Raw genomic sequence first — 23,356 nt, forward strand, 5'->3', positions numbered from 1 at the left:
AACAAAATAAAGGAACGAATTAGATTACGTTACCTGAATAGCTGATAAGACAACAGGACTTGTACAAATTGTTTTATTTAATAATTTCTATAATTCCTAGTTTCAGCTGGCTAAAACAGAATAAAAATATAAAGTTTTATCCACAAAGTGGCTGGGCAGTCGCTTCTGTCGTTGATCATGAAACTGAGAAAAATTCCATGAAGAAAATACTCGAATTAATAAGCGTAATAATGATATGAACAGATCAGTACTTAACTGTACAACAAAGGACAACAGTACCTAACTTACTTCTTCTTTACAGTTTTGGTTTACGTCGAACCGGCACGGATATAAAATACGAGTAACATGTCCTGACTGACTGATTCATTATCGCCGAGCCGACACCACTGAGGTCATAAATTTGATATTTAGTCCGTGGTTTCGTTCCATAATGTAGAGACCCACTGTGAAGGAGTTTCTCAAAATTCAACCCCTAAAAGGGTAACAAAGGGGTTCAAAATTTAATAATGTTATTTGCTTTACGTCCCACTAACAACTTTTACTGTTTTAGGAGAACCGAGATGCCTGAATTTAGTCCCGCAGGAGTTCCTTAAAGTGCCAGTAAATCTACCGACACGAGGCTGACGTATTTGAGCACCTTCAAATACCGCAGGACTGAGCCAGGATGGAACCTGTCATGTGGGGCTCAGAAAGCCACTTCAGTCCGGTGGTTTAAAATGTATGTAGAGAAATGTTATAAACGCGTCTGTTGACTTAAATCTTGGTAAAAAATACTCTAAAATGTAAATAATTTAACAAGAATCTTTGATTTTTGGAAACTAGGTCTTAAAGGGGTAAAAGGTAACAATTTTATATTGGAAAAAATATATTTTTGTCCGATTTTCTTGAAACGAAGCATAAACACTTTACAACACAAATAATGAAACACGTCTTTGTGCAGGGTCTTAAAACAATACACCCCTAAGGGGTTTTGACTGGGGGCGGCTGTAAGGGCTGATGCCAAAAATATTTATTTGTCTCAAACCGCTAGACATACGAGGTTGACATTTCACATGATCGTTGCTCTTCTACGCGATACGTGGTTACTAAACAAAACACTCCTGGGGGAAACATTGAATGCTGTTGATAAACATATTCCTTTCTCTGAAATCGTTTGACTTACAGCGTTAAAATTTCAAATGATATACTAGGTATTACATAATAGAAGGTTAAAAAGGTGTTAAGTAGAGGTTAAGATCCGAAAATCAAAAAAAATAATCATTTCTCTCCGAAAACGTTTGACGTTCTAATTTACCAGATGTTCTTGTGTTAAATATGATGTAAGCATACTTAAAAATATTTCTCCCCTAAGGGGTTTTAAAGGGGGTTGTCTCTGAAAGAAAATCGCAATATTCATTCCTCCAAAACCGTTTGACGTACAAACTGAGGGTGGATTTAGGGGTTCAATTGACAGCCGACTCCCGAAAATGTTAAAAAAAATTAAAGATAACTTTCAGTTTAAATCCGTAGCAAAGCACGGGTATCCGGCTAGTAATTAATAATCACAGTTTTAAAAATAAATATATGTAAGTCGCAGGAAATACAATGTTATTAAGAATATTTTATTATGCATCTATACAGTTTCCGTTGGGAAACATATATTAATCTATCTCACTTCTCCATGATGCTATCTTGAGGAAAATCTTATTTATTGCCGTATTTTGTAAAAATTCCATGTTTCTTTCCTGGTCCAAATATCTAATCCTAATGAACGTTCTAGTTTTCACATACAGCAAAATTATGTTATACCGGGCGAGTTGGCCGTGCGGTTAGGGGCGCGCAGCTGTGAGCTTGCATCCTGGAGATAGTGGGTTTGAACCCCACTGTCGGCAGCCCTGAAGATGATTTTCCGTGGTTTCCCGTTTTCACACCAGGCAAAATGCTGGGGCTGTTCCTCAATTAAGGCCACGGCCGCTTCCTTCCCATTCCTAGGCCTTTCCTATCCCATCGTCGCCACAAGACCTGTCTGTGTCGGTGCGACGTAAAACAAGTAGCAAAAAAAAAATATGTTATTGTCAATTTCAGGGAACTTCGAGCTTAAAATAGAGAATACATGTTTTATCACTTCTTCGCATCTAGCTGTTTGTGGTCCGTGGAACAACAAAGTACCATCTCAAGCTGCTTTATTTTACACAAATACTCGGCTAAGGGGTAGGATAAGGAAGCCCCCTTTAGAAATTACGGAAATTTAGTCTGATCTGTTGGGAATCCATTCCATTAGGGATGTACTTTGCTGTAAAGAACCCAGAGACGTGTTAATGTGTTTACATTTAAAAGCTATGTAACGTCCAAGATATTACAACGACTCGAGTGTTACGGTACGTTGTGATATCTGCGTCTGGATTTATGTACGGTCATTCTTTCTTACTTTCTTAATTCGTTTACCGTGCAGTGTTGGTATTCCCCTCGGACTCAGCGAGGTATCCCAGCTCTACCACCTCAAGGACAGTGTCCTGGAGCGTGACACTTTGGGTTGGATGGATACAACTGCAGAGGAGGACCAGTACCTTGCCCAGGCGGCCTCAGCTGCTATGCTGAACAGGGACCTTGTGGGGGATGGAAAGCTTGGAAGGGACAGGGAAGGAAGCGGCCGTGGCTTTAATTGAGATGGCATCCGATCGCCTCGAAACAAACTACTGCTACTACAGTTTTATTCTGATGGATAATTATTATGTGTGCTAAATAAATACGATACACAAATAGATAAAATAGAGTTGTAATCAACTTATACCAGTTATTTCTGGGTCGCTGGGGGCACCTAGGCTCATTTTGGTTTCGGTCGAGGTTTTGAGGTCGGATGCCCTTCCTGACGCCACCTGAGTTTTGAGATGAAAATTTCACTCCAGAACTGACTGCGATTCGAATCTCAGCCTGGCGCGTGTGAAGCCACCCCCAAACGTATCATGTAATATGAAATGATACTTTTGTCTTTCCCACCTGGTGGTGATGATCGTTAAGACGTGAGACCCGACACCGTGGTTAGCGTTAGGAGAGCTGGTGGTATACAGTTTGTAGTCACAGCCTGCAGTTCTCTCCGTGGTGCGCTGCAGGTCATCTTAACTCTCTCCTCTCTTGAAATTGGATTAAACATACTTCTTGTAGGATATCCTCATTTGATGTCGCTTGTCATCAGGCCAATCTGGTTCTTGTTCTCAGTATCTCAGAAAAGAGTGGTTACTGAGTCCATACCATTCTGGTAGATTCCGTAGCCAAGATATTCTTTTTCTTCCCTTACTTCTCCTCCCTTCAATTTTACCTTGTAAGATGAGCTGAAGGAGTCTATATTTATCATTTCGAATTATATGAAAATACTCAAGTTTCTTCTTTTTGATGTTGTGCTTGACCTCTAGCTCTTTGTTCAGGCGTTGGAGTACTTCACTGTTACGTATTCTGTCAACCCTTGATATTCTGAGCAGACGTCGGAAGCACCACATCTCAAAGATCGAAGATTTTTAGTGGTGTTCTCTCTTAGGGTACAAGCCTCGGCACCACGAAATAAGACAGAAAGTACATAACAGCGAAGTAAACGGGGACGGAGATTGATCTTAAAGTCCCTGTTACAGAGAAGCTTCCTCATTCTCTTGCCTGTTCAATCCGGGACCTAATTTCAACAGCGTTGTTCCAGGTGTGATCAAGTACGCTGTGCCAGCTACTGTCAAGTTACCAGGTTGAATGACATGTTTGCTCATGTTTAAACGAAGACCTGCTGCAGCACTGTGTTCGACCACACAGTTTAGTAATGTCTGCAGATGTCTATCTGGAGGACTCTCAGCTATAGACAAACATATTTCTATAGGCAGCTGTCACATATAGTTTCTTCTTCTGCTAGACACGTAGTCTTCAGATAGAGGAACTGAACCGAGGATCTCTGAACCGAAGACCGCTACGCTGTTGTCTTCTCTACAATTTGTGTGCTGTAAGAAATAAAGAACGTTATCGCGCTAGGTAGTACATTCACCCTCCTCGTATTCCCAGCTTCTGGATCTTCACGGTAATTTCAAGTACCGCAGTGGGACAGGAAGCTAATGACTACCATTAACCCCGGGACTCTGAGCTGCACCTAACTCTTTATACTTGCAAATTAACATTCGGTCTCCTGCTTTCCGCGGGCTGGGAGCAGGCTCCATTAAGAAGCACGACTGACCTACTTAGCTGCGCATCTTCTATGGCCGCCAGATGCGAGATCCACTCCGCTGATACTGCTCGCCTACAACGGAGCGAGCGAAGGAATTCGCAGTAAAATATTGAATGAGAAGTCTTGTATCCATGAAAGGTACTTAATTTTGATTTTCTTATCTGAACGGGGCAATAACATTTGTTTCATTTGTGCAACAGGTTCTGATTCGACTTTCAAAAGCATAGACTTGTTCCCAAATATGTGAGAAGTAATCAAGGGGTGGATAGTATACGCCAAAACAACACAAAGCGTTGCTGTGAACATATGTCTTACGGTGGATCGTTTGCAAGTTACGGCTGTTTTAGTTACTAGTTGGAACGCGGAGGAGGGTTCGTATTTAAGATTAAAAGCCATGCCGTTACGGACATTGCAGTACTTTAGCGGCATGTGGAACGGTATGTCACTCTGCAGGGCGGTTTTGTAGGATCAGTCGGCATAGTTGTTGGTTTTATTTTAGAATTTGTGCAAAGCCACTTGATTGCATCCAGCAGCAGAGTGTAACAGTACAGCCGTACAGTGGCCGTCTCTCACCTGCACCAAGTTAACATTCATACCGAAATATCATATTATAGTTAGATAATGATGCACACCTGAGAACGTATTATGCACAAGGTTTGCTGAACATTTAACTTTGGACGCATATTTATTACATAAAAATGCATAATGCCGACAAGCGGCTGGTGCAGAAGTAATCAGTCATCTTAACTTGGAACGAACTCTCTTTGCGCGAAGACTCAACTTATCAGTTGCATGGTTTGACATCTTTCAAAACTTACTTGTCCACTTTTTTATTCCATATGTTCTCTTTCTCTCTCTCCTTTTGCAATCAATTAAATTACTTTAACCGGAATTTCGGTATCGATTACAGAGTGTAGTTACTGAAAAATAAAATCAATTACAGTTAAGATCTGAGTGGTGCATGGTTGCAGCTTACCCGTTAAAGCACGGAGGCAGCCAAATGAAACCTATTAAACATTAGTTTTTAATCATGTTACGATAACGAATAATTCCTTTGTTTAGGTTTGTATAACTTGACAATATATTGCATTAACTCTACCTGCAGTAATTAGTTATTGATCGCTTTTTTACGTTTTATTTCAGAATGTTTAGTTTGATAGGCCCGTCTGTATGGCATTTGTTAGAACGTGGCGTGCATTCAGGCGCCAGTTTGAGTACTTCTTGTATTCAAATCCCTGCTGGTACACCAACATGGCGACAGCCGCTCGACGTGGGATGTGTCACAGCCCTGTTTCGTAAAACTAGACACATGCGACAAATTCGACAATCATGTCATATTTGACAAATTTATCAATATGTCATGACAATTTTGTGTTTCATGCATATTACAAGATTCCCTTAAGTGACAGGCAAAATATTATACCTTGTCAAACTTAAAGAACTTGTTTCATAAACGCGATATCTTCAAAGGCTCTGAAGAGCGATATCGATCATTGAATGGGATGAACAAACGATCCTCTGTTATTCCTGCTCACTGGGACACAACGGCAAGTAATTTTCATAAGATTAGGATATTAAACAGGAAATATACTTGACTTAATTCCTTTAATCCCAGATGGAACATAGGGCCTCGACGAAATTTCTCCAGCTTGTTCTATCTGCCGCCAGTGCTTTCACCTCAAAAACAGTTTGCTCTTGAGGTGTGAGCGAATATCTCTTCGTTGTTGTCATAGCAAATGCTGTCCTATTGAGTTCATAATGGATTCAGCTGATGTCTTGCTAATACGAAATTTCTCTTTGAATAGAAAGTCACTGAAATTGGAAGTTAGCTTAAGCCTGTGCCTAAAACCCCGGCGTGGTCTCATTTCAGTTTCACTACTGGTGTTACTAGAGTTCATTATCGCAACAAAATGTTCACGAAAATGAACCCCCAGTTATATTACACATCATAGGCTATGTGAAGAAATCATGAAATATATCACTTTCATATGACAAACTTGTTAGCTCAAAAATTTTAATAAACAGAGATTTGTAAAACTGTCGTAAAAATCTGCAAAATTGTCTTGACTATTTCTGTAACTTTGTAAGCTTCTATGAAGCGAAACATTTTCAGTGTGTAAACCTGTCTGCCAATTTGCATAAAATTGTAACTTTGATGAAATATGGTCCAGGTAACGCTATTATTAATACTTCCGGCACAAAGTCTGTAACTCCTGAATGATCCACCATAGAGCACATGCTCATCGGAACTTTTCATGTTGTTTTGGGCTGTACTATGCCCCTCCCCCCTTGATCACTTCCCACATGTTTGGCAATACCCTGTATATTTCATGTTCAAAAGCTGGCCAAACGGACAAGAACATTATTAAACCAAGAGTGATTGAATTTCCCTCCGTGCGAAAGCTGAAGGAAAATCGTGTCCGGTTCTTCATTCATTTTTACACCAACAACAAAATCTCCTTGCAATATTCCATCTGGTGCAACTTCCATGGTTCAGTGTTTAGATGGTTTTTCCCCAATGGGAGAAAATAAATCCCAAACCACTTTATGAGCAATTTTTGCACAATCGCCTCCAAATTCTACCTGCTATTAACATTCACGCCCGTATGCATTATTCAGCGCTTAAATAATCAATAACATGATTAAGCATGCCAAGAAGAAACTGCGTTGTCAGTTGATGGTTCTGACAGGGTTCCGTTGAAGAACTACCAGAGATATTGAACAATATTCTACTAATTATTGTAGAAGTACCTTGCACCGTCACTTATGGACCATCTGGCATGAGGTGCACTCATCCAGTGATGACCATACTTGAGAAAGTATGAATTGAGCCCGAGCTGATAAACAGATTAAGAAATTAACTTGTGAGTTTCACAACTTGTGCAGCAGAGTTGTTTGTAAAAGCAGAGCCTAGATTTCAAAAACTCCCTTCCACCAATTTATGTTCAGTTTCAGAATTGCCATAAGCACTGACACTTTTCTGTATATACTGTAGATAATGAATGATGATATTATGTGAAGTGATAGGGTACTTGTTAGATACTTCGTTAGGTGTATGTTAATTTACTGTCATTCTGCTGGGTTAAAGTAGCTCTACATGATTTAGTTACACATTTGATATAAAACAAACAATTCGTGTAATATGTATTATATTCGACAGATATATTAAATCAGAGTAGGTACAGTGTAATTGGAGCCTGGCATACGGACACAAATAGGTCTTACCATGAAGATGAGACAGGAAAGGGCTAGCAGTGGGAAGATACAGCCCCTGCATTTGTCTGATGTGAAACTAGGAAAGAATGGAAAACCATCTTCAGGGCTGTCGACAGTGGGCTTCGAGCCCAGCATCTCCCGAATGCAACCTCACAGCTGTGCACCCCTAAGCGCACGGCCAACTCACTCGGTAATAAATAAATAAATAAATAAATAAATAAATAAATAAATAAATAAATAAATAAATAAATAAACTTCTCAATAGTGATGTAGTTTTTTGTGGTTAGGGTGTGGTCCTCTTGCTGCGCTGAAGGAAACTCTAAATGCGGAAGCATATGAAGGCAGTTTAAACCACTGTGTATTGCGTACGGTACAGGCTCAGTTCGGAGACAATGATTGTTTCAGCATGACAGTGCAGCGTGTAACTGAGAGCCAGTGGTTTGTGTGAAATGGACGGGCCTGCCCGAGCTCCCGACCAAAACGCAATGGAGCACTTTTGGGATGAATTAGACAGCAGCGTACAGCATCACTAGCTTCTCTGGTTTCGGGCTGCCATTCCTCCACAGACATGCAGACGTTTCCACAGCAGAGTTAAAGCGAACGGTGGAACGTCTAAGTGCAATTCGAGATACAGCAGGTGTCCGGATACTTTTGACTCAGTATCGGTGCACGTATTGCTCCTCGTAGTGGAAGTGGCTTCAGATGGACCACCAAGTACCATAGCAACTTACCTACCGAGTGTTCAGTGTCGCTCTCCAAATTACCAGGGGATATGAACATTACCTTCTATTTTGTGTGTTTTCATTTTGATATGGTGTTTGGTTAAGGACGTTGAAGACAGAATTCAAGAAAAAAATGGTGGTAGGCTACAACGGCCGCACAGTTTTGCAGGTTTCGTAGACTTATTAGAAATAAAACACAAACATTACGTGGATAATTCAGAAAGTGGTACACTTGGAATGTGGGTTACAACGCTCTGTGACATCAGAAATAAGAGACATAATTTAGGAGTTCGGGAGTAATATTACGCGTAAACTTTCCTTGTCTTCTAACAAAGTCGCACTTGATGTAGAAGCACCTTCATTTACTTCAAAATAGTTACTGTGAATTTTTTCGCTCTTTCAATTTCTCATACTAACGCCTATTACATTATTTTCGTTTCATTTCTTTCATTCCTCCATCATTCACTTTTCTCGTTTCAACTCCTTCTTTTGCACGTTTTTGCCGAATCCTAACCAAATATTTCTTCTCCGTTATTAAATATGTGATTCTATACAACTGACCACGATGTATTCACAACGACAGCCAACCTCCAGCTGAAATGGCGTATGGCTTTTAGTGCCGGGAGTGTCCGAGGACATGTTCGGCTTGCCAGATGCAGGTCTTTTGATTTCACTCCCGTAGGCGACCTGCGCGTCGTGATGAGGATGAAATGATGAGGAAGACGACACATATACCCAGCCCCCGTGTCAGCGAAATTAACCAATTAAGGTTAAAATTCCAGACCGTGCCGGGAATCGAACCCGGGACCCCCGTGGCCAAACGCCAGCACGCTAACCATTTACCCATGGAGCCGGACAAAGTCCAGCTGAGTGCGCGAGTCAACACAGCGCCATCTTATCACAGAGTATGTATGTGACGAGCCAACGGCCGTAGACGTGTTGAAACACCGGATCCCGTGAGATCTCCGAAGTTAAGCAACATTGGGCGTGGTCAGGAGTTGGATGGGTTGCCACGCGCTGTTGGTGGGGGGTAAGGGAATGGAGGAGCGGAAAGGAACTGGCCACGCTACCGCACGTAAACTCCGGCTCAGGAACACCTCTGCGGAGGTTCGGACCTGCCTTCGGGCAGAATAACCCTTATCTTACTTTACCTTATGTGACGTCATATATTTACGACAAACTTTGCTTTACTTTGAAGCTCTATTTCTAGTTTTTTTTTTTTTTTTTTTTTTTTTTTTTTTTTTTTTTTTTTTTGCAGCCTCCTGTCGATATTGAGACATTAAATACTATCGGCGATATAGGCGTTCTACCCAAACACATAATTATTTCTTTCCATGTTTCCGTTGTCGACGAGCCTAAGTCTACGTAAAATAAGTATTGACAGATGGCCATGACGTACGGCCTGTTCAGCTCCCAAGGTACTGTTGCTAGGCAACACCACGTCACGCATTTTGTTTCATGATACGACACCATCCCCTTACACAAATTTTCGGATGATGCCAGCTCTAAGATATAAGGAACGTTAAAAATTGTGACAAATAAAAAAAGTACTGGTTGTCATGGTTATAATGGTATCAGGAAATTAACGACGCTAATTTCATATCCATCTTCAAAGTACGAGCTGAATGTCACTCTTGTCAGTTTAGTGACCCGGAGAAGAACGCGTGACTGAGTCGTATTAGAGACTGTATTTTATTCTTTGAGAATGGGCTCATATTAACAATCCTCTAGAAGAATAGTCCTAACTGCAGCAAAATGTCAAAGTGAATTATCAGGCGTGGGCCTCTGTCTCAGAATGCCTGAATTTCAAACAAGCCATTGTGGTAGATGAAGCGCCTGGAAATGATGACCGGCCAGAACTCTAGTCTCTAGCAACTGATGACTATCGCGGTTTCCAAGGTGGTCCGAGCCATCTTCGTGTTCAATACACCATGACCACAAAAGACCAGAATTATCCCTCTTGCTGTACGACCGCCTCCTAAAGCGGTTTCATGTCGTATCATTCAGCTCTCTAACAAGGTAATTTAATGCAATTGCAGTCTAACGAAACCACATAGTTCCAAGCAAACCGATGATGAATTCGCTTCCTAACTGAATGAGCTGAGATATATTATATTTATTAACCCCATAATCAATTAATATTAAGGGACCGACGTTTGTGTCATTGTATTCGGCATTCCGCTCCCCAGCTGGTTCATATGCAAGCTCTCCGTGATGTTGAATTCCAATACATTGCGTCTCTTGTGTCTACTGACATTCTGCTGTTTCACTTTCCTGAATCCAAAAACATATAATACTTTTACGTTCCTATAACAAACTTGTATTGTAAGTGGCACCAGCATTCAGTCTGCTAGCATCTGTGGATTTACTAACCGGAGCGCGATTGAACTTGTTTAACTCATGTTGTTGCCTTTTTTTCTCCCAAAATCTCTTCATCTCCTCGCTGTGGCTTTTCTTGCCATCTTCTGACCAGGTTTTGTTGGTGGTAGTGCTTGGATGATGTCTAAAGCGGTGATTGTCCACTAATTTTTAGAACTTAGATCTGTCTAACACAATGTTATCTGTGATTAATATTTCCTGAAGATCTTTTCCAACTTCGAGCAAACGATTGTTTTTCCTTTCATTGATAGGGCAAGGTTTAGAATTCTTCTGGTCAATCTCTCATTACTCATTCTGAGAATATGTCCGTGAAATTCCAAACGTCTTATCCTAAATGTGTGTCAGATTTTCTCTGAGTGTTGGTACAGGCTGGTCCAAAAATTTTCCTTAAGATTTTTCTTTCTTGCTTTTCTACATCTGCCCCCAATGATCAGTGTTTGAGATGCATATAGTGCTTCAGGCTTGATTACAGTGTTACAAAGTCTTAAGTTTGCATTTCGGAATATAGATTTTTTTATTACTTCTGCTGCAAGTGAGTCTGTATGCTCTTTGTAGTTTAGAGACCCTTTCCTTGTTTGTTTCACGATTGAGTCCTGAAGGTTGGATGACTTCTCCCAGGTATTTGAATTTAGACACTTGAGATCTTTTTTCCATATTGGGTTTTCATTGGTTGTCCATCTAGGTACGGAAGAGATCCTTCTGCCTGTCTGACTTCTGTCTATGATTATTATTATTATTATTATTATTATTATTATTATTATTATTATTATTATTATTATTATTATTATTTTAATTTTCATTTCGGCCGTCTATGGACTATATTTGACAATTTTTGCAGTATTTTTTTGCCTTCTCTGTCTTCACTCTCTGCGAGTATCTTTTCATCATATCTCCCACTTCCTTCTTCTACTCTGTATAGAGCCTCCCTTTTCTCAGTAGCTTTTCCCCAGTCTCCTGGAAACCGCAGAACGTTTTACGAGTTCTCTTGGAGCCGATGACCTAGATGTTAAGACCTTTTAAACAACAAGCGTCACCATCATCATCGAGGTGTCTAAATTTTTATTTCTGTTAATGATGTAATCTTCCTGAAACCCCAGCTTCGTCAAGTCCAACCTCACTTGTCCAAACCACTTCAGTTCTGACTTCGTCTTCCTGATGAATTCAAAGATTCTGTTCGTCAGTCTGTTACTGTCCACCCTCAACAAATGTCCGTAGAACTGTAACCTTCTATTTCTCATCAGTTCAACCACTTCTTCTGTTCTTTGGTACAATTCTTTGTTAAATATGAGTCTCCTCTCCCCCTTTTTTTTTTACATTTGGGCCCAGAATTTTTCTTAGGATTTTTCTTTCTCTTCCGCATATCTTCAAGTCCACAATTTCCAATCATGTCCACTGTTTCCGCTGCATACAAGTACTCAGGTTTAAAAACGGTGTCTAGATGCCTCATCGTAGCCCCAAAAGATACAACCTTTTCGTTGTAGGTGTTTGTTGTCAGTTGAAATCTATTATTATTATTATTATTATTATTATTATTATTATTATTATTATTATTATTATTATTCATACAGATGAGATGTAAGCTACTACATTTTTGTCGAAGATAGGGGCGGATAGGGGTGTCGAGTAGGTACATTCGCCCCTGTCTCTGACAGCAGCTAGAGAAACTATCGGACGTAGTGACAACTAGGACACGGAGACGGGAACAAACGAGTGGCAGTTTGCGGGAGGATCGTTTTCAAAGGCGCTGGCAGGTGCATTTTTCTGAGAGAACAGTAGAAGTGATGTTATTTCTAAAATAAGATCAAAGCGAGGGAAACTCGCTCGCGTGAATCATGAACGTCCAGCACGAGATTTGAGAAGCCGGCAGCTGCTCTGATGAAGCAATTAGCTGTGGGGCCTCGTTGGTCTGCCTGAGGGGAGATTTCCACCAGAGAATGAGTCACAATCTAATGCACATCTTGTTGTGCCCCTGAGGGAGGGCCCTGCTACATTTCCTAATGTCCAATAATTACATACTCGTCGATTTCGAAGTTATTTGCCGAGAAGTTGATACCCAAAACGAAAATAACACAACAGTTGAGCCCCTCCTTCACCAAACAAAGCTAACAGGATACAGTGATCACGATATGGCGAGATGTTCCAGTTTAAAAGAATTTCTCTTCATTTTTGTGTAGCCTAATATTTTTCAGTCCTGGAAAGATCAATTTAGAAGTGCCTGTATAGTTCGGTTTGTGTTATGTCGGCTTTGGTGAACGCGACTTTCACTATCAGTAATGTTTTGGTCAGAAACTTGTGATCTTCGGCCTAAGATGCATCAAATCACGTTAATGCTAATTCCATAAAAGTGAAAAATCGTAATTTATCTGTAAAATAAAACGAAGTTTAACAGCATTTTTTGTTTAACTGAATTTTGAAATCGGTAATGGACAAAATCAAAATCAAATTCAATTATTCAACATTATTGTAAGTTGTTTCCCCACAAAAATTTCGTAAATTACTTCATATCGAGTTATAGGGCCAGGCTTAGGGAGTCTTTCACTGTGACCCCCTTCGTGGTCCTCATTCTTCTTTTATCGATGCATTCATTTTTCGAAATCTCAGATCTCTTTCAGTTTGTTTGTGATTAGTAAATGAAATGGCACATGACTTTTAGTGGCGGGAGTTCGGCTCGCCAGGTGCAGGTCTTTTGATTTGACGCCCGTAGGCGACCAGCGCGTCGTCATGAGGATGAAATGTTGATGAAGATGACAGATACACACAGCCTTGGGACAGTAGAATTAACCAATTATGGTTGAAATTCCCGACCCTGCCGGGAATCGAACCAGACACCCCTGTGACCAAAGGCCAGCACGCTAACCATTTAGCCGTGGAGCCGGCCTTTCTAATTAGTGTTAATATAGGATGGTTGCCCAGTTCACCACCATCAACAACTACTAGCTTCGTCCCACCAAAATTAGTGGCCTGACGTTTTAGAGAAGCCAGCCCCGTGGTGGAGGGGTGGCGTGCCTGACTCTTACCCGGAGGCCCCGGGTTCGATTCCCGGCCAGGTCAGGGATTTTTACATGCACCTGAGGGCTGGTTCGAGGTCCACTCAGCCTACGTGATTAGAATTGAGGAGCTATCTGACGGTAAGATGGCGGCCCCGGTCTAGAAAGCCAAGAATAACGGCCGAGAGGATTTCGTCATGCTGACCACACGACACCTCGTAATCTGCAAGCCTTCAGGCTGAGCAGCGGTCGCTTGGTAGGCCAAGTCCCTTCAAGGGCTGTAGTGCTATGGGGTTTGGTTTGGTTTGGACGATTTAGAGATGAAGTTGTAATTGCACAATGTTGTTATCGTGCACCGCATAGGCTGGTCTGCGATATACTCGGGCACAATTCTAGCAGTTTGGATGAAATACAGGTAGGTATTCTCACTGATAGACTTCCTCCAATTTCAGTGCAACACAAGAAGCAAGATGGCGTGCCATGATTTTCTTCCTTGTGGCGAGTTGCGCGCGAGCGTTCAGGTTTTACGGGAAGTTTTCGAGCGATTGAATTCGCGAAACACGTAATTGTGTCATGGGCCGACAATTTAATGTGATGGAGTTTATAAGTTTATACAATTAAAGCAAAAGCAAAGCAAAGTCACCTGGTACTCATTCTTGATGTAGGCTGCGTGAACCTCCGGAAGTTCATACAATTGCAAATATTAAATAACATGTCACAGAACTTTATAAAATGTAATGTATTATATTCAAATGTGATGTAATATGACTCTTAAAACTATACTTGTTTTACATGATCCCTCACATGTACCTCGCACTGCGATTGTTAGATTCGAATTTTCGGGGGAAACACTAGGTCCTGCCAGCAAAGGCAGCCCTAGTATTTGCCTGATGTCAAAATAAGGAAACTATGGAAAACAATGTTCAGGCCTGTCGATGATGCGTTTCGAACCTATGAACTCATTCCGTTACACAGTACTCTTGTTTCATCTTTTCTTCGCCGAAGCTATTTACGAGCAGATTACACTCACCGTAACAACACTATCCACAATTCCTTATACGATGGCGTGTCATTTTAGTGTCAATAATTTTTATTGTGAGATTTTATTTCCACCGAAAGCGATATTCTTATCTGTGGGCAAGTCATGCTCATGTTTGAACAATGTGTGTAATAGGAGGACGACAGCTGACGCGCACCGACCAATTTAATTGGTTGCGACAAGCAAAGAGTTACAGGAAAGATACTTCTATCTCCATTTTCGAACCAATATTGAAACTTTAAACGATGTTTAGTTAAACACCGGCTGAACATTTTTTTATGCAATGGAAGACCGTGCGCAACTTAGACTTTGTCTAAGGCTTTATACTAGTCATCGTTTCTGTTGTATGTCCGGCGCTTCCTTCTCGCTCCGCAAGCCAGCTGCACGCGCGCCTGTGTATCATTCTGCTTGCTTCGACGCGCAGCCCTCAGTGCGCGTGTCTGACCATCGAGTGTACTATAAATAGGAGCTCCCTGCCTGCTCACTTGCCCACTCGCCCGGTGTCCAGCTCCAGAATACACCCTACGTCGAGCACGGAGGCTACTCCTCTTGAAAATGTGCTTCGACCAGGTGGACTGAATTTCTGGCAGTACGAGGTTTCACCTCTGGTCACCGCTCCCTTACCTGTTTCCACTGCCTATGTTCCGTAATTCTTTTACAAGCCATTTTCATTCCCTAATTTATGCAAGCTCCCTTAGTTTCGCTAGGTGGAATTTCTTCAATCAATTGAACTTGCTTTTTAGGAATTCAGGCACTTCAACTAACAAGGACTCTCAAAGACATTTATGTTAGTGTGCCAGATAGTTCTCGACTATCAACGTGTCAATTCACAAAGACTATCTTTTCAAGATAGAAGTGTATATAAAGACTGTAAACCTGTACATATTGTATAAAGACAGACTTTTCTCAAGATTCAATATTCCTTTTTGCTTCAAGATAAATTTCAGTTATTTGTGTAAATATCATAAAGTGAAGCAATAAAAGTTGTGTTTTGTAAACTTCAACCTTGGTTACAACACAACTCTATGGCGACGAGGTAAAAAAGCAACTCTATAATTCTTCGACCCCAGTTGCCAACTCTATGGCGACGAGGTAAAAACGCAACAACCTACAATTCTTCGACCCCAGTTGCCAACTCTATAGCGACGAGGTAAAAAGCAACAAACTACACGTCCTCAGCCCCAATCGCCAACTCTATAGCAACGAGGTAAACACGACACTACAATTCAACAGGCCCAGTTGTCAACTCTACGGCGACGTGCTAAACAACAACGACACTCCAACCAGTTCTGACACACAGCTTACCTTACTCTTTCTTGCACGCATATTGCAATGGCTACTGCGGAACAACTCGCTACGGTCTTCCAAGCCTTACAGCAGCAACAACAACAGTTTATGCAACAACAACAGGCAGCATTACTTCAGGCTATTCAAGCTATTTCTGTCTCTACACAGCCATCAGCTATTCCTCCGTTCTCTGCTTTTGATCCGGCTAAGGAAGAATGGTCAGTTTATTTAGCCCGTTTACAACAGCATTTCATCTGCCATTCTGTCACAGATGATCAACGCCGCCGCGCACTATTTCTTAGTTCGGTTGGCAATGCTACGTGTGAATTACTACGTAAATTAAGTCCGGAAGAACACTTATCTGAGGTACCCTTCACGCAGCTCTTGGCCCGTCTCACGGAACACTATGCCAAAGCTCCTCACATAGTGGCTGCTCGCTATAAATTTTTTCAGAGCAGAAAGCAACCCCATCAGACACATACTGAATGGATAACTGAATTGCGTGGTCTAGCTAAACCCTGCCAGTTCATCTGCTCCAAGGACGGTTGTGGTTCATCCTACACTGATTCTCTCATTCGGGACATGATAATTTTACATACTCCTGAAGACAAAATACGTTTTGACGCTGTCAAGCAGAGTAACCCTTCTTTAGAAGACGTCCAGCGTATTGCTACGGTTTATGAGCTTACTACCAAGACTGCCGCAGCCATAGCTTCTCCACACGAAGTTGCACAAGTCTCGCCTCAGGCCCGCAAGTCCTCTGCTGCAGTGAACCGTACGGATAAGGCGCTCTCCACCAAGCATTCTCGCCAGGTTCCCTCTCGTAATGCTACACGGAAGCCCAATTCTAAAAGCACCTCGAAACTCCTGCCTTCCTGCCGAGGCTGTTTCAAGCATCATGAACGTCGTGACTGTCGTTTTTTCAAAGCTACTTGTGAACGATGTAATAAACTTGGACACATTAAGACTGTCTGTCAAAGTTTGCTCCGCCCTGCTAAGACTACTGCAGCACGCCGGAAGCATACACAGCCCCGCCAAGACATGGAAGTTGATCAGATCAACCTTATTCTTCCCACAAAGGATTCTCACAAAATCATCATTCCTCTCTCATTCTCTGATCGATCTGTCGATTTTCAATTAGACACTGGATCACCGGTCTCTATTATTAACCTGACTACCTACCACGACTTAGGTTCACCTTCCTGCTCTCCAGCTGACATCCAGCTCGTGACATTTAACAAGAAGAAAATTGACATCAAAGGTCAAATCAAGCTTCAGGCTAGTTATAAAGGAATTCAGAAGGCCATTCCTCTTCTCGTAGTTAACAACTACACTGCATCAAACATTATGGGCATGGATCTATTTAACTTATTTGGTTTCCAGATACATGACAACATTAACGTCGTATCTACATTGCATCCTACTTCTGACGTTACCGCTCTCCTAGCGCAGTTTCCTGAAGTCTTCGACTCTCAGCTCGGAACAGCAAAAGACTATACAGCTCACATACAGCTGAAATCCGGAGCTAAGCCTCGCTTCCTCAAAGCTCGTCCAGTACCCCTAGCACTTCAAGACCAGGTCACGAAAGAATTAGAAAGATGGATACAAACTGGAATTGTTGTACCAGTTACTTCTAGTCAATGGGCTACTCCACTTGTGGTAATCAAGAAACCTGATGGTAATGTTCGACTTTGTGGCGATTTTCGATCTACAGTCAACGCACAACTCGACACAGATATCTTTCCTATTCCACGTCCAGAAGACTTATTCCGTCGTCTCTCTGGTGGACAATTCTTTTCTCGAGTTGATCTTAAAGAAGCATATCTCCAGCTACTTTTAGACGAAGAATCTAAGAAATTTCTCACACTCAACACTCCTCTAGGACTGCTCCAGCTCCAGCGGCTCCCATTCGGTGTTTCATCCTCAGCGGCTATTTTTCAGCGCTATTTGGCTCAACTCACCGCCTCCATTCCCGGTTGTGCTAACTACCTGGATGATATTATTGTTACTGGAAAAGATCATCAGGAACATCTCACCAATCTACGCCTTCTTCTCCAGAAATTGAAAGACAATGGCTTACGAGCGAATCTCGCTAAATGTACCTTCTTTCAGCCTCAAGTTCACTACCTAGGACATATACTTGATAAGAATGGAATTCGTCCTAGTACACAGAATGTCTCAGCGATAGTAAACATGCCAGCACCTCAGAACCTCAAGCAGCTTCAGTCCTTCATAGGCAAAGCGAACTATTATAATAAGTTCATTCCACGCTTCGCTACAGTGGCAGCTCCATTAAACGCTCTACGTAAGAAAGGTGTTAAGTTTCAGTGGACTCCGCAATGCCAACAGGCATGGAAAACAATCAACAACGCCTTAATTCAAGCTATACAACTCACTCATTTTCAGCCCGACAAGATCATCACGCTAGCTACTGACGCTTCAGACTACGGTGTCGGTGCCGTTCTCTCCCAGAAGGATCGTCATGGACAAGAACGCCCCATCGCCTTCGCTTCGAAAACACTTAATGACCATCAACGTCGATACTCACAGATAGAGAAAGAAGCTTTAGCCATCATCTTTGGTATTCGCCGTTTCAATGAATATCTCTATGGCAACCATTTCCTGATCATTACCGATCATAAGCCTCTCGTACACTTATTCCATCCTGGTAATAAGATCCCAGAGAATTCCCTCAGAAAGCTTCAAAGATGGTCCATGTTCCTTTCTGATTATTCCTATCAGATTGTATATCGAGCCACATCCCAGCATTGTAATGCTGATGCCCTCTCCCGCTTACCCGTTGGTCCTGATACTGCCTTCGATTCTCAAGAATCTGAATGTCTTCAGTTGGACATAGAACTTGAAGATACTGTATCCAGTTTTCCTATTGATGCTACCTGCATAGCTAAAGCTACGGATAAGGACAGTACACTTGCTACTGTACGTACTTACATCCGCAACGGTTGGCCTCTTCAGAGCACACTTCCTGCCCACCTGGCACCTTATCATCGTATGCAGCATCGTCTCACGACTCGTTCCGGAGTTGTATTACTAGAAGCAGGCACCATCTTCCGAGTGGTTATCCCACTTAGCCTACAGAAACAAGTTCTCGAATTATTACACCAAAGCCATTGGGGTATCTCCAGAACAAAGCAACTCGCCCGTCAACACTGCTACTGGCCCGGTATTGATGCCGCCATCGAAAAGCTAATACGTCATTGTGAGCAATGTCAAACGAATCAGAACGCCCCGTCTTCTGATCTTGCTTCATGGCCTCCTGCTACTACTCCATGGGAACGAGTTCACATCGATTTCGCAGGTCCTTTCCTCAATTCCATGTGGTTAATAGTCATCGATTCACTGTCAAACTTTCCATATGTCGTGGATATGCATTCGACTACTACAACCGAAGCTACCATTCGTGCTCTCCAGAAAATCTTTACTACAGAAGGTTTACCGCAAGTACTCATTTCGGACAACGGACCTCAATTTACAGCTACTGCTTTTCAGAACTTTTGTACACATAATGGCATTCGTCATATCCTAGCACCACCTTTTCACCCTCAATCTAATGGTGAAGCTGAACGCTTCGTACAAACATTTAAAAGAAGTATGAAGAAAGCTGTCTCTTCAGGCTTAACTAAAGACCAAGCCTTGCTCCAACTCTTAACCAACTCCAGAACTCTCCCCGGCGCTGATAATATCTCTCCTGCACAGAAGCTCCATGGACGACCTCACAGAACTTTACTTTCTCTGTTACAGCCTCTTCCGGCCCAGCATAAGACATCACCAACGAAGTTCTCCCTCAACGACAAGGTCTACACCAGGACATTCAAATCCAACCCACTCTGGATACCTGGAGTCATCTGCAGATCTTTGGGTCATCGTCTATACGAGATACAGACTACGGAGAAACGTATCTGCCGCCATCAAGATCAGATACGTCTGCGCTACCGCCCCTGTCCAGCTATTGATGCTATTGCTAAACCTGATAAATCTATTGCTGAACGCGCTTTAGATCATTTAATAACAATGGGTTCCTTTCAGGACGAGACAGCGCCACTCCGCCCAGTTCCAGCTCCGGACAATACAACGGAGACATCAGCAGCACCGCCCCAGCATCGCAGTCGCCGCCAGCGCCGCCGCCGTTTCACGCCGTACCGGCGTATTTAGGAGGGGAGGGTGTTGTATGTCCGGCGCTTCCTTCTCGCTCCGCAAGCCAGCTGCACGCGCGCCTGTGTATCATTCTGCTTGCTTCGACGCGCAGCCCTCAGTGCGCGTGTCTGACCATCGAGTGTACTATAAATAGGAGCTCCCTGCCTGCTCACTTGCCCACTCGCCCGGTGTCCAGCTCCAGAATACACCCTACGTCGAGCACGGAGGCTACTCCTCTTGAAAATGTGCTTCGACCAGGTGGACTGAATTTCTGGCAGTACGAGGTTTCACCTCTGGTCACCGCTCCCTTACCTGTTTCCACTGCCTATGTTCCGTAATTCTTTTACAAGCCATTTTCATTCCCTAATTTATGCAAGCTCCCTTAGTTTCGCTAGGTGGAATTTCTTCAATCAATTGAACTTGCTTTTTAGGAATTCAGGCACTTCAACTAACAAGGACTCTCAAAGACATTTATGTTAGTGTGCCAGATAGTTCTCGACTATCAACGTGTCAATTCACAAAGACTATCTTTTCAAGATAGAAGTGTATATAAAGACTGTAAACCTGTACATATTGTATAAAGACAGACTTTTCTCAAGATTCAATATTCCTTTTTGCTTCAAGATAAATTTCAGTTATTTGTGTAAATATCATAAAGTGAAGCAATAAAAGTTGTGTTTTGTAAACTTCAACCTTGGTTACAACAGTTTCGGCCCAATCTGTTCAACTAGTGAGGAATACTAATGGTCAGTATAAGCCTCCCATCTGTCAAGAACAAGCTGAATCGTCATCGTTTCATATATATGTGTCCACATCATGAGAAACTGGCTGAAGAAAATTTAATGAAAATCGGTATCTAAAGTCGGGCAATGAGACACTACAGTCTAGGCTATAAATAATTGTATTCACGTGAGTGAAATTGTAGTTTGGGGAAAGACCTAAAATGGAATTCTCAAATATCTATGTTATTAGATATCGATAAATACTACGTAACTGCAGTTATGTAGAATATAATTTTCGATCATTTATGTCTTATACACTTTTACCGTACGGGCTATGAATAACGGAGACTTTCATGTATTTATACTTTTGTTGCTTAGTCGATATCAACGCTGACATGTAAATATCGTTCAATAGTGTTAACTGGGGATGGTTTTTGTCGTGATTTCTTAAGGTGTAGAACTCACGGTCATAGGTCCATATCGACTAGGAAAATTGTGAATGTATGATTATAAAAATGAGAAAAAGCCGTAAAGGTACGATTGCTTGAAGAATAGGACAAGAGGGAGTCAAGAAAGAAGGAAGGACCATAAAACCGATCAACAAAAAGATTACATTGACTATTGCTCTTCTGCTGCCACTCATCTGTTATAGGTGGGATTACTGCTGCGCCCCGAGTACAGGAGCATGCCTGAACACTTGCGGAAAGTAGCTGCTTGCCGCGTCAACGACGGGAACTAAAACTAGATTTCAATAAAGCGAGAAGCTAAGATATACTGTATAAACTCACATCATGGACATTAAATTATGATGGAACAAACACAGTCGTATGAATCTTGCCTATAATGGTAATTCAGACACTCTTATTAAAATTATCAAACTCGTTTATGCTCGCGTCATACTAAATGCCATTATAGGTTTGTTATAAATCTTCACTGCAGTAATAACAATAATTGTTAAAACATTCATAGCACTGACAACTATCCTCCAGGCACGTAACAATAAAATAGCAAAGGCCCTAGAGTGCATCCTTGGGGCAGGGCTCGTTTTCTTCCTGTCTTTCTTACGTAAGATAGGACAGAACTACTGTGACTTTTGAAATCAATCTTCTTCATGGCGATTACGTTCATGTTATCGTGAAACGCCGGCAAATAAATACAGCGGTGTTTATCCGTAATAATGTTAAATTATGTGAGCCATTACCTCTCGTTATTGTCGAACTCGCAGCCTCCTCAAGGTGTTCCAGTCCCTCTCACTCTCTTAATGCGCTGCCCGGGCTGTGCTAATGTTTTAATATCCGTTGTAACGTAATTACATGGGATAAGAACCCCTTTAGCTTGTAAAATGATTACTTAATATTACGGTCAGGTTCACTACCACAGTACGTGCGACCTCTCTCGGTACATTCCTGCTCCACAACCCTTGCGAGGTCAAGTGTGGGAGAAGAACGTAATGTTAGAGATTATTTTCGTAATGTGCGATGCGTAAAATGTGTGTGCAACCAGCATTTAAATGAACTTCTCGAGAGGAATCTCTGCGAGTAGAGCTCGGATTTCTATGACACGTTCTTTATTACCCTTGTCTCTTACTACTAGACATGGGATTTGTGCGCTGTGTAAGTCACCAATATAAACATGCAACTGTGTTTCAAAAAGTGGTGAAATATGCACTTAAACATGCACTTAGGTTTTTAGGTCATGTAGCTCCGAATCTTAGTAAAGACATATCAGGCAGGAGCAGTGGAGGGTGAAAACTTACTGTACGGGTAACTTCGGCACTGAAGAGAAAGACGCTGAATATTTCTCGGCTTGGGAGCGTGTAGAGATGATCACGGACACCCTAGCTGAGCCAGGCATTGCTCCCACTTACTTGTGCCATGCTCCTCACTTTCATCTATCCTATCCGACCTCCTTTGACAGACTCTTGTTCTCTTCCAACCGACCAGTATTAGAGCATTCTAGGTGTAGGGAGTATTTCATTTTCTTTTTCCGATACCATCATTATCGAAGCAAGGAACTCTTTCATTTTCATTCTGATTAGTAGGGGAAGGATTTTAAGGTGGAAGGTATGGTCAGAAATTGGGCAAAAAGGTTCTGAAAATACATACAAAAAGTTGTTGATGAAATCCTTTTATTGAGGGTTAAATCATTTACATGAACTTTCTTTATCACATTCACTGGGTTCTAATGTCCGACTCATTGGCTGAACGGTCAGCGTACTGGCCTTCGGTTCAGAGGGTCTCGGGTTCGATTCCCGGCCGGGTCGGGGATTTTAACCTTAATTGGTTAATTCCAATGGCACGGGGGCTGGGTGTGTGTGTTGTCTTCATCATTATTTCATCCTCATTATGACACGCAGGTCCCCTACGGGAGTCAAATAGAAAGACCTGCACCTGGCGAGCCGAACCCGTCCTGGGATATCCCGGCACTAAAAAAGCCATACGACATTTCTTTCTACTGGGTTCTAATAATTAGTCAACATGTTCTATTGGATTACACACAATATTTTTAAATTTTTTACAGTAAGTCACTGCCGCTCTGAGGTCAGTAGATCCTTATATAGGAGAAACTCCCCTGGACATGTACAGAAACCAATGGAGCAAATCTTATCAGCAGTCGAAGTTGCAAAGCTTTCCAAATCTGGATTGTTCTTCCAATTTAATTCGAATTTGTATTTA

This window comes from Anabrus simplex, chromosome 11 (assembly GCF_040414725.1).
Source record: "Anabrus simplex isolate iqAnaSimp1 chromosome 11, ASM4041472v1, whole genome shotgun sequence".
NCBI classification, from domain to species: domain Eukaryota; kingdom Metazoa; phylum Arthropoda; class Insecta; order Orthoptera; family Tettigoniidae; genus Anabrus; species Anabrus simplex.